The sequence below is a fragment of the Syngnathus typhle genome, linkage group LG14 (genome assembly GCF_033458585.1).
Source record: "Syngnathus typhle isolate RoL2023-S1 ecotype Sweden linkage group LG14, RoL_Styp_1.0, whole genome shotgun sequence".
In the NCBI taxonomy this organism is placed as follows: domain Eukaryota; kingdom Metazoa; phylum Chordata; class Actinopteri; order Syngnathiformes; family Syngnathidae; genus Syngnathus; species Syngnathus typhle.
The window spans coordinates 265,050-275,994 of NC_083751.1; positions in this window are offsets into that span (position 1 = coordinate 265,050).

Sequence of the window (10,945 nt, forward strand, 5' to 3'; positions counted from 1 at the left end):
TCCTTTCGGCTACAGTCGTCATTGTCGCTCATTTGGTCTATAATAAGAGAGATACAGAGTGTGACATGATTTTTCAATAGTCTGGGAAATGTAGAGCTCACAAGCATGCTTCGAGAAGCCTTCTATATAACATTACGAGACCTGTATACTAGCTATCAACAGGTACGCTCGGGATGGATTCCCGCTCAGGGACGGGACAGGACGGTGCGCTGCGTACGTGGATGCGATCGATGGTTGGTCTCGATATGCGTCCTGCGACAGCCGGGATACAGGGTTCCTTCCGACCCAGCAGTCGTGGAACGCTGCTTTATGCGACAGTCAACGTGTGCTTCTGCCATCTTGGCTTACCAGGTCACTTTGCCATGCTGGTGGGTGTCCCAGCAGCTTGTCCACTACTCTGAGCCAGATGGAGCTGAGACACACACACAAGCACTATTCCTGCTTGACTCTCATGTTTTACCATTTCATGCTGTTGACCTCGAAGGGTTGAACTCTTCATAGAGCATGCAATCACTTGCTGAATAGAGTACATCAGCTATTCAAGCCGTTGCTGTCAACTACTAGATCTTTCCACCACCACAGGCGCCGGCCGCAATACAATCCAGTAGCCAATCCATAAATCATGATCAGCGCATCGCTAATCCAGCCATGTGACGAATGACAAGTGGAGAGCGTCACCTTTGGGGGAGAAAGGTGAGCTACCTTCGCTCCCTCTGTCACACCTGCTGCGAGCTGGAACAAACATTCAGCCGTCCCACTTTATGTCTTTCTCCGGCCGTGGCTGGAAGTCAATCTCTCCCAGCCCATAGCGGCCGGCGCATGACTGTCGGGCGTGAGGGAGCTCTATTCATGCGTCGGCTCCATCTATCACCTGCTCGGGCTGCCCCTGATGGCGCCCCTTCTGCTCTCCTTAGCGGAGAAGCGTGACAATAGAGCGATGCATTCATGTCTCTGTCATTTAGGACAAACGCTGGAAGCGGGACCAGGTTGAGCCATTTCAAGACAATGCGCAGGGCAGGGCAGGGCACCAACTCAGGCCAGGAACAGGGACACACGAGACCGGTGAATCAATTGTGGGAGAACAGCTGAAAGGTGCCGGCCACTATTATTGTCAACACCCTCTTTTCCACTTTTTTTACTAGCAGCCTTAAGCGCGTGCACATCATGAATGCTTGTGACAATCTACTGACTCTACTGGAAGCAGGAACAAATAGCTAAATGTTGAGTCACAAAGCAGCATTATTATTGGAAACATTCATGCTCTGGCAGCGCTCCAGGTGTTTGGGCTGCTTTTGGACGGCTGGAGGCGTTGCTGTGGCAATCCCAAATTCATATTCTCTTTGACGATCGCACCGTACATATGTACCATACTTACGGTACGTGAGCGTCAAGAGATAGTGGGGCATCATATGGGCACGTCGAGCAGAGCTTTGGAAGGGAGCTGCCCTATTTGTACGCTAAGCTAAAGCCAGCCAGTCAACGAGACCAAAATGGAAGCGTGGGAGGAAGAGCAAGTCAATGATACAGTAGACGTGGAAACACGCAGATTACAGATCGTGTCAATAATTGAGGAAACACACAAAGCAGCGAGCGAGCGAGCGAGCGCACTTTGATGCAGTCATCTGCTTCCACATTTGAGCTCCTCACCCTTCGTAAACATTCTGTGGATGAGGAAGAAAAGCATAGTACGTTACGTTTGATCTGGAGAGCTAGGATTGGTTTGGATTGGGAAAGGTGGCCCAAGTGGCTGCTGCTTTATTCTCTCTTTTCTCCCATTCACATAGCATGGAGATGACTTGATATTGCCGTCTGCCAACATTTTGGACGCTCTCAATGTGAGTGTCCTGCTTTGAAAAGGCACTTCGTACATGCTGGCTGGCTGGCTGGCTGGCTGGCAGCAGGGCTGTCCATCCGTGCTTAACTTGCTGACACGTCTGGCAAAGGTTATCTTTTATTCTTCTCCTCGTAGCTGTCACAGTACATGAATAAAAACGACAGTATTTGTAGAGGAAAGGAAATGGCCACAAAAGACAGCCCAAAGGACTTCTTGATGTATCATTGAGAAGCGAGCCCTTTCACAGTTTGCGTGCCTTCGGTACGGGAAAAGATGTTCTGCGCCTCCTCCCAAACCAGACAAGGTCTTACGTGATGATGCTGGTAGATTTATTTGTGTCCATGTCCAAACCAAAAGCAATTCAACACCTTCATCAAATATTTGACACGGCAGGCAGGCAGTCATATGTTGCTTATATGTCGCTTCCACTCAATCAGCTTTTTCACCACTTTGACACACACGCACACGCACACGCGCACACGCACACACGCACACACGCACACACGTGTTCCTTCTTCATAACATCACAATCCAGCAGATGCACCGATATACGTTTCCCCCCTTCATTCTATGGGTCTCCTTCCTCCTTTAGCCCATCACCATGACGATGGGAGCCGGTTTCATGGATGCAGTCACTAGGCAACCAGCGGCGGCAGCAGCAGCAGCCGCAGCAGAAGAGCAGCGTTAGCGTTGTTCTGCATTCCGCAGGCAAGTTTGCTCTTGGAGGAGCATCTAGCATGTTTCATATGTATTGCTCTTATTTTGAACTTGCTCGAATGAGACTGACAAAGAGCTCGCTCGCTCGACTGTGTGTGGCAAAAATGGGATAGCAAATGCCGTTGTCACACTTAGCACAAGCAGTGGAAACACAGTGGCATCAAGCGGAAGCTCAAGGCACCTCTATTCCATTGCTGGAATGAGCAAGGACAAAGCCTTGACATGAAAACAAAAGCATCCATTACGAAAAATGGCCAAAGACGAAGCACATCCACCTCCAAAATGGGTGACGACGACGACGACAACAAGGCAGGCTGCTGCTCAATCATGGGGCTCCGACAACTGAGGAGGGACTTTCCTTTTAAAAATGTCTTTTGAGAATCAAATGATTGGGTAGGCAGCTTAAAGTGACACGCTAATCATTTGACTCCGTGTGGAAAATGTTATTGAACGAGAAGAACGCAGAAAGCAATCGGCCTAAAAATAGAATCGTTCTCAAAAAGATCACTAAATGAGGATGCTTGATGCAAGAACCAGGCCCGGCCCGGCCCGGCCCGGCCCGACCAGCTAGCAATATGTATTAATAGACTCGGTGAGGCGATGCAGACAAAAGACCTTTGAAATGTGTTGCAATGAAGATGCTAATGAAATATTCCCTTTGATTAGAAGGAGCCTTTTGTACATGTTACAGCGACGTCGCTCTCCAGCAGAAGTCCATCTCACCAAACTACACACTGCAGCACCAAACCAATCTACAGATGTACACAAAAAGGATGCTTGCAACTTAAACAAGTGCTCAATAGAATTTAAGAAGAGACAAATCCATCACAATGCTTGCGGGCTCGTGTATCATTGAAATTGAAGGCAAACACAAGCGCTTGCAGTCATGCTCGGTTCTCCAGATGCTCGGAAGGGCACGTCAAGTGAACATTTTGAGAACGATGCGCGGATGTACACGCTTTATCGGCACAGCGCCCATTCATCCTGGACCCTGTTGCAAAGCCATCAAACGATTGAATGAGCATGACAATTGATGGGAGCCACAAGGGCGCATGTGCACGGATTGCAAATTCCCATCATATGTGCAAATTCATCATTTGCTATTATTGTTAGAGTGAGGCATCATACAACAATCGATATGCTATGTTAGCTGTCAAAGCGTCTATCCTGTCCTTCTGCAAGTTAGCTGTCAAAGAGTCGTCGATCCTATTTGAGTGCCTCGCTGCAAAGTGGCGCAAGGCACACCATCTTCTGCTCTCTGTCGTCTTTTGTCTTCCACGTCATGCAACTCAATAAATGCGTGTTGCCTTACGTTGCAGAGCCGAATAGTTATCCATCCCCAGGCTGCAGGCGGCGCTTCCAATTTCCAGAGAAAGAATGGAGAAAAGACCAGGAGTGGGGGGGGAGAAACAGCCCTCTACCGGTCGGCGTCGTCCGATCAATCAGACCGAGCGAGCCTGGGTGATTCCGAGACAGGTACCTTGACCCGGACCGCCGGCCGTCGCATCTTTAACGCCCCCGTAGGCAGAAAGCGGAGATGAGCTCATCGCTCCGCTCGGGCTCCAGCACCGCTGGGTGCTTTAAATCCAGCCAGCAAGTCGGATGCCTTCCTCCCTCCCTCCCTCCCTCCCTCGCTCCCTCCCTCCGCTCAGTCAATTCCAGACATAAAATCAAAGATCAATTATGACACGGTGCGCACAATTCAAGATGCACCAAAGAGGAGGAGCTGGACCGCGGGAAAAAGATACGTCCGCGTGCGTGCGTGCGTGCGTGCGTGCGTGCGCGCGAGCCCGCTGCATTCAGTGGGAGCGTCTCCTCCCTCCCATCTATCTCCCTCAGAGGAGGAGGAGGAGGGGGAGGAGGACGAGGACGAAGATGAGGAGGAGGACGAGGAGGAGGGAGTCAGCGAGCCTGCGAGCGAGCAGGCGGGGAGATGGATGAATATGGGACGAGGATGTGGAAGGTATGTTTGCGCGTGAGAAAGTGAGACGGGGGACAGAAAAAATGAATCTCTTCTTTTCATCTTGCTTGCTCTCGCTCAAACATACACACACACACACACACACATGCGCCCCACACCCACCCAACACACAGCCCTGGTTTACTGTTGCGCTTGTCCACGTTATACAGCCGAGTTGCGTGCAACAACCTGGAGTATTGGCTAATGGCAATATTTCTGGAATGAGCCAGAGCACCTGCAGAAAAGAAAAGATGCAGAGCGCCTGCCCCGAGCCTTGATGTAAAACAGCAACGTTTGAAATCTTGACTCTTAGTTAACCAATTACGCTTTGGTCTTTCCACCATTTTTTATTTGCTGACATATTTTTTCCAGCATCGACATGCCATTTTTAGGGTGCGTATTATACATGGAAAAAAACGGTAACGCATACAGACCATAAGTCAAAGAGTTCAACAAAATGAAAGCCTTTAAACACATTTGGTGGAAAGGAGACGTAATTGCTAGCGCTAATGAACCCTAACAAAGCTCTGGCGACAGCAGAACTATACGTCCTCACTGTTCATTTGCATCATCTGCAGTAGTAATATACAAGTTTGGGAAAATATAGAACATTCTAAATTGGGCTTTGAGAGAGGCTGTATCTTGTAGCTAATGCAGAACTTTCACTACTCCTAGAAGCTAAGGAAAGGAGAAATACGGAAGTGAGCCCCTTCTCTTTATTCCGAGCTTGTGGAATCAATCGTCCATAGCGACCACCTTTCTTTCTTTTGCCAGACTGAGCTTTCAAGGAATATGAGAAGGGATCCCATTTAATGCCCACTTCATTTGTGTGTCTTTCCAGTCATCCCAGTCATCCATACAGTTAAGCAAGCCAGAGTCAACCTGCAAGACATGATCCCATTGGGCCATTTCAAATGCTGTGGCGGCGGGTCGTTTGCGGACAGTCATTGTCCAGCACCGTTGACAACATTGAGTGCATTCAGCGACATGACTCAGGTCTGGCACAATTCCAAATGGCTTGCTTTAAGTGGGATTAAGACGGGATTTTCTCATTTGGATGTTCTTGTAATGTGCGCTCAGGAGTGACTCACTCCATTTTTTCCCCCTCCCGTACGTGTAAGGCATTAAGCGGCAAGGACTGACGATGCGGTCACAAAGTATCATTAGCGAGCGCTTCGTCTAGCGTGAAGCAGCTTCGCTCTTCTTGCGAGAAGACAAAAGTCCGTAGGGCAAACTCCACTCACAAAAGGAGAAGGAAATCTTGCCTTTAAGAGCCAGCAAAAGGTGTGAAGTTGTGCACTCCGAGATGCCACCTCGTGCGTGATACAGATTCCATCTTGCCTTTCGCTTGGAAAGGCGCGCGCTTTTCCTGACTCAGCCAACATGCATGATTAGGGACAGTTACCATAGCAACAGCAGATCGTGAGAAGGAGAGAGGAAGGACATGGGCATGGGGAGAATCAAGCTGCACAATGACAACTGGCCACATACGCACGTCCACGCACTGTCACACTTGAGATGGATGGCTTCAGATGACCACGCCGTCCGTTGCTTGGACCAGAACATTCTTACAACACCAGAATCATCAGCAGCAACATTGTTTGGCAAAGTCAACAACAAAGCACCACTTTCACATCAAAGCTCATTAGGTATCATCAGAAGGCGTTCAATGAACCAAAGCTCAACTCAAATCATTGAGTGCGCTACGGCTGCATGATTGTTCGGGCGGGCGCAAAATGCCCTCCAAGTGGCCACTCAACTAACATCATCTGCAAGTGGAGATTTGCCCTCCATTATCGAGCAAGGGTGTCGCTCGCACTCAATTGATGTGGAGGGGTTGTGTCTTCAAAGTACAACGACTTGCACGATAGAAAAGAAGAACGGCTGGCCGCTGGCTCCTACCTTTACTGTTGACCAATCAGTGGTGGGTGCAGGCTTGGCGTGGCGCGGCGCTTGTGCTAGCAGTCGCCCTCAGTGACGCTCGGGGTCTCCGGGTGACGACGACGGCGGCGGCGGCGGCGGCGGCGGCGGCCTGCGCTGGCTCAAATTCATCCCTACTTCCTAATGACTCCAGAGTGAGCAGCAGTCCTTCTTGCCTCACAAGCCCTATAGGTCTTCTGTGGAAAAAGAACAAGATCCATTTGAGGCCAGCGACTTTTCTTCTGTTCATTCTTGTCCAAATAATCATCAGAATAATCACAATAGAGAACAGAACCGTCATTTGGTGTCCTTTTCAAATCCTGTCCACCTTTATACGCTCATCTGTCTCACTCTTGCGCTCTTGGTCCAATCCATCATTGCATTGTGCCAGTGATGGGTGAATTAATGAAGGAAGCATAATGGAATGCAAGTCCCAGAGGTCTACCTTTCTGGGTGGGATGTCGTCGGTGGCACGGAGAAAAGACCCAGCGCGGGCACAGAGTATACCACATAAGAGCATACATACACTCGCCTGCATGCCCCTTTCTTCACATGCACTAATGGAGGAAGACAAAAGCAATGTATACAACGGGCGAGCCGTCCGTCCGTCCGTCCGTCCGTCCGTCCATCCATCCATCCATCCATCCATCCATCCATCCATCCATCCATCCATCCATCATCAGCATGCCCCTATGGCTGCAGAGGAAAAGGGTGTTGAGATGAGGACACAGAGCAGGCAGGGAGGGAAAAGGACAATATCAATAGCAAAAGAAAAAGAAAAAGTTTGGTACAATCAGAGAGCAGAAATCTGGATACCTTTCAAATTCACATGAAAAAGAATGCAATAATATTGCACTACTATCACATTTGCAATGGCTGGCAGGCCACTAGTGGATCTCATTCAATAGCGGGCGAAGGTGAATCTTGGGTCGTGGTAGATGCTGGTGCCACGTAGTGGCAAAAGGTGGAACTGCACGAGCATGCAGTCGCCAGACCATCATCTAGCTCCACGCTAGAAGCGCGAAGAAAGCCTGCCGTCAAGTTGCCATCACATAATGACTTGGGACATATGCACAATGTGGAAGGGGAATGACTTGATTTTCCCATTTTCTCTCAGAGCCCGCCTGCGTTCGTACGTGATACAAATTGGAACATTGTGCAATGGAGGGGAAAGAAAGAAAGAAAGAAAGAAAGAAAGAAAGAAAGAAAGAAAGAAAGAAAGAAAGAAAGAAAGAAAGAAAGAAAGAAAGAAAGAAAGAAAGAAAGAAAGAAAGAAAGAAAGAAAGAAAGAAAGAAAGAAAGAAAGAAAGAAAGAAAGAAAGAAAGAAAGAAAGAAAGAAAGAAAGAAAGAAAGAAAGAAAGAAAGAAAGAAAGAAAGAAAGGAATGGCTGGTAAAAGAAGGGGTGGAATCTTCAAGCAATGTAAAGAAGAAAGAGGAGTGTGTGTCTTGCTGAGGCCCAGGGGGTGTCCTGTGTTCCCACAATGCTTTGCTCTAACCTACTTTGGTATTTCTGTTTCTGTCTTTGTCTCTGCTCTGCTCTACACTGCCCTGAGTGGGCCGGCCGCTGTGTGACTTTTTGTGTCACGCGCACACTTCTGCACTTTTGCTGTCGCGTAACCGGTCGGAAAGAACCGACCCGCATTTATATAAGCAACAAATATGCAATCACCTATGCAGAGTTGTGGGGGCTGAGTGGGCAGCCCATGCAATCAGCTCAGCAACATTCTGTTGCCATAGAAACTAATTAGCACACAGAGGACATCCAAGTCTTGAAATATCACCATCAAAGTGTGTTGATGTGGCTACAGCGGCTACGCTACGTTCAGACGGACGCATTTATTCGGATCAAAAGGCAATCACAATGTTTTCCTTCGCTCTGACTTGCATTTCCGGCCTATTTGGTCAATCAGCGCATGTCCATGTGCATGCGCCTTGATAACTGGAATGTTTTCTTCTCTGCTCTTCCCAAGTCTTGTAGCAAAAGTGGGTGCAAAAGGCTGCAGCTAGACTGCTTTCCAGGACGCCAGAGTTCTTTACCCTATTCATTTCCCTGACCGATACGAGGCAACTTGCATTGCTCCCGCTCCACTTGAGATGTTATTTGACTAAGCCGTAAAACAGTTCATGGCTTAGCGCCTTCCTACGCCATCGACCTAGCGGCGTCCCGAAACCTTCGCCGGTGAGCCCAAAGGCCAAAAGCAAGTCGGCGGGCGGGCGGGGTCAAGAGCATTCTCGATTAGGGCTGCTCCAGAGCGTGGGAATGCCAGCATACCAGAGCCGCTATCTCAGTAGAAGACACCATTGGAAACACATTTTGATGCTATGGCCTTTAATTAACCTGCGCTAGCTAGCCCATTTGACTGCGCTTTTTGCTGGGCACAGGGAGCCAGCCAGCCAGCCAGCCAGCCAGCATCGAATGCTCAGAGCGGCTGGGCACGATCCTAGCCACATAGCGTCGTTCTCTGTTTTTCCATTCATTTCGTCATCGAGCCAACAAGGCTGTGCACAAGTGGATGCACGCTACCATTCAACTGCATTTTGCACAAATCCGGGACATCTCAGTGGCCCGTTTTTTGCCCTTCTTTACGGGACAGGCGGTGACAATCGGGGCCAATCCGGGACAGGTGGCAACTCTGACAGTGACTGAAAAGCTGACAAGTATCTGCTCAAGTCTCCAAGTCATGCAACACAACAAGTAGAAGAAATGCCTTTGCAGCACAAACCAAGCAACCAAGCAAGCAACACACCTGATCCCAAAGTGGCGTGTCCTCAGATGGTAAAGAAGAGGAGTCCCACTGGCAGAAGCAGTCAAGCAGAAAGTGCAAAAGTGACTCGTTAGGGCACGGGGAAAGCAGCTGCCGTCTTACCCGACCGACCGACCGAGGTCACCGGCACTTCTCGGCTAGCCTGCTAGCACACCTCCTACACTATGTGCGCTTCAAACTAGATGCCATGCAAGGATTTATAGTGCAAGTAGCCAATGGCATCATCTCCATGCGCACACACAGCCACCCACCCACACCTATGTTCGATATATTTAGTCTGTCCCAGTGTATCACGCACACAATGGAAACACTCTTGACACATAACAGCCGCAAAACACAAGTGTTGCATATTTATGTTGAGCTCCCTGAAGCATTATGTAATTGGTCGTCCTCCTCCTCCTCCTCCTTTTATACAGATATTTGACAAGCCTTGATATCAAACCCCAACCTATGGATCAAGTCTTGCAACAATACTTGGATTTGGTCGAGCTGGCATCTTTTATGTTGGTTGGCCTATTAAATCGTGATAGTGTCAAAAGGATTTCAACACCCACACAGCAGAGAGCCTTTTCTTCACTCCCACGCTTCCATAAAATGAAAAACAGTCAAAGGCTGTCCCAATAAGTCCACCAAATAGCATTGGTGTGAAGAGCTCAAGAAAAAAGCCAAGGCAAGGCATGGGGAGGCGAGGCGAGGCGAGGCGAGGCAGGGCAGGGCAAGGCAAGAGAAGGCAAGGCAAGAGAAGGCAAGGCAAGGCAAGGCATGGCAAGGCAAGGTAAGTCTCACCAACAAATGCACCTTCTTCGTCCAGCCCTTTTTCCTCAGCCGCCTTTTCCCAGGGCTGCCGGCGCATTCATCGTTTCCCACAAGGAAAGGAGGGCAAAATACAGGAAAGATTTGAAATCACAAGCATCCTTCTAGCTCGGCTCTTTTCTTCCCGGCCATCCAATTTCTTCCCAGTCTCCGGAGGAAAGCCAGAGCAACAGTGATACACTGCTGCGCTGCAGGAGACTGAACGTCAATCATACGCGGGTAACCTTGGGAACCAGCGGGCCCGCCCCCAGCTTGCTTGCCCAATGGCGGAGCAAGGAGTCACAAGTCCAAATGGATCCACAGATGGATAGCCAAAGCTGCGATGAGATCATGTGCAGAGCCAAGCAAATAGCGGCCAATTGCAGTACTTGTGAATTCTCGGCTTCTCCCTCTCGCCTCTGACTTCAGAGCCTTTATTTGATAGTTGCCTAGCAACAGATGGGCATGAGAACCGAGAGAGAGAGAGAGAGAGAGAGAGGAAGGAGTTCAAGTCCTTAACTCTCTCTTTCTCTCTCTCTGTGTGTGTGCTGAATATTTTAGTTCTCTGCAGCAGCTCGTGTTGAGGCCATCCTCAACACTTAATGTAATAGCAGTGCTGCTGCAAGTGACGGACGGTATAAAAGGGACATCAAGTTGACATTGCGGTCGGTTTAAATCCTCCCCCCCAAAGACTACAAGCACACAAACTAACTATCTGACCACGATAACCTGGTCACCAAATGAGCTGGCGTCATTATGACTTTTAGGTATTAGACATTGGCTTTTCAGGTCTGATCACACAAATGACAAGGACTAACCTCCTTTTAACTGTATTCATAAGATTGGAATTGATTGTGGGAGGCATGGACTTGTGTTGCCGTGTGGTCCAACGCAGAACAGTCGGAATTCAACTGGACTGTGCTGTGCTGTTAAAATACAACTTGACCAAAATGACA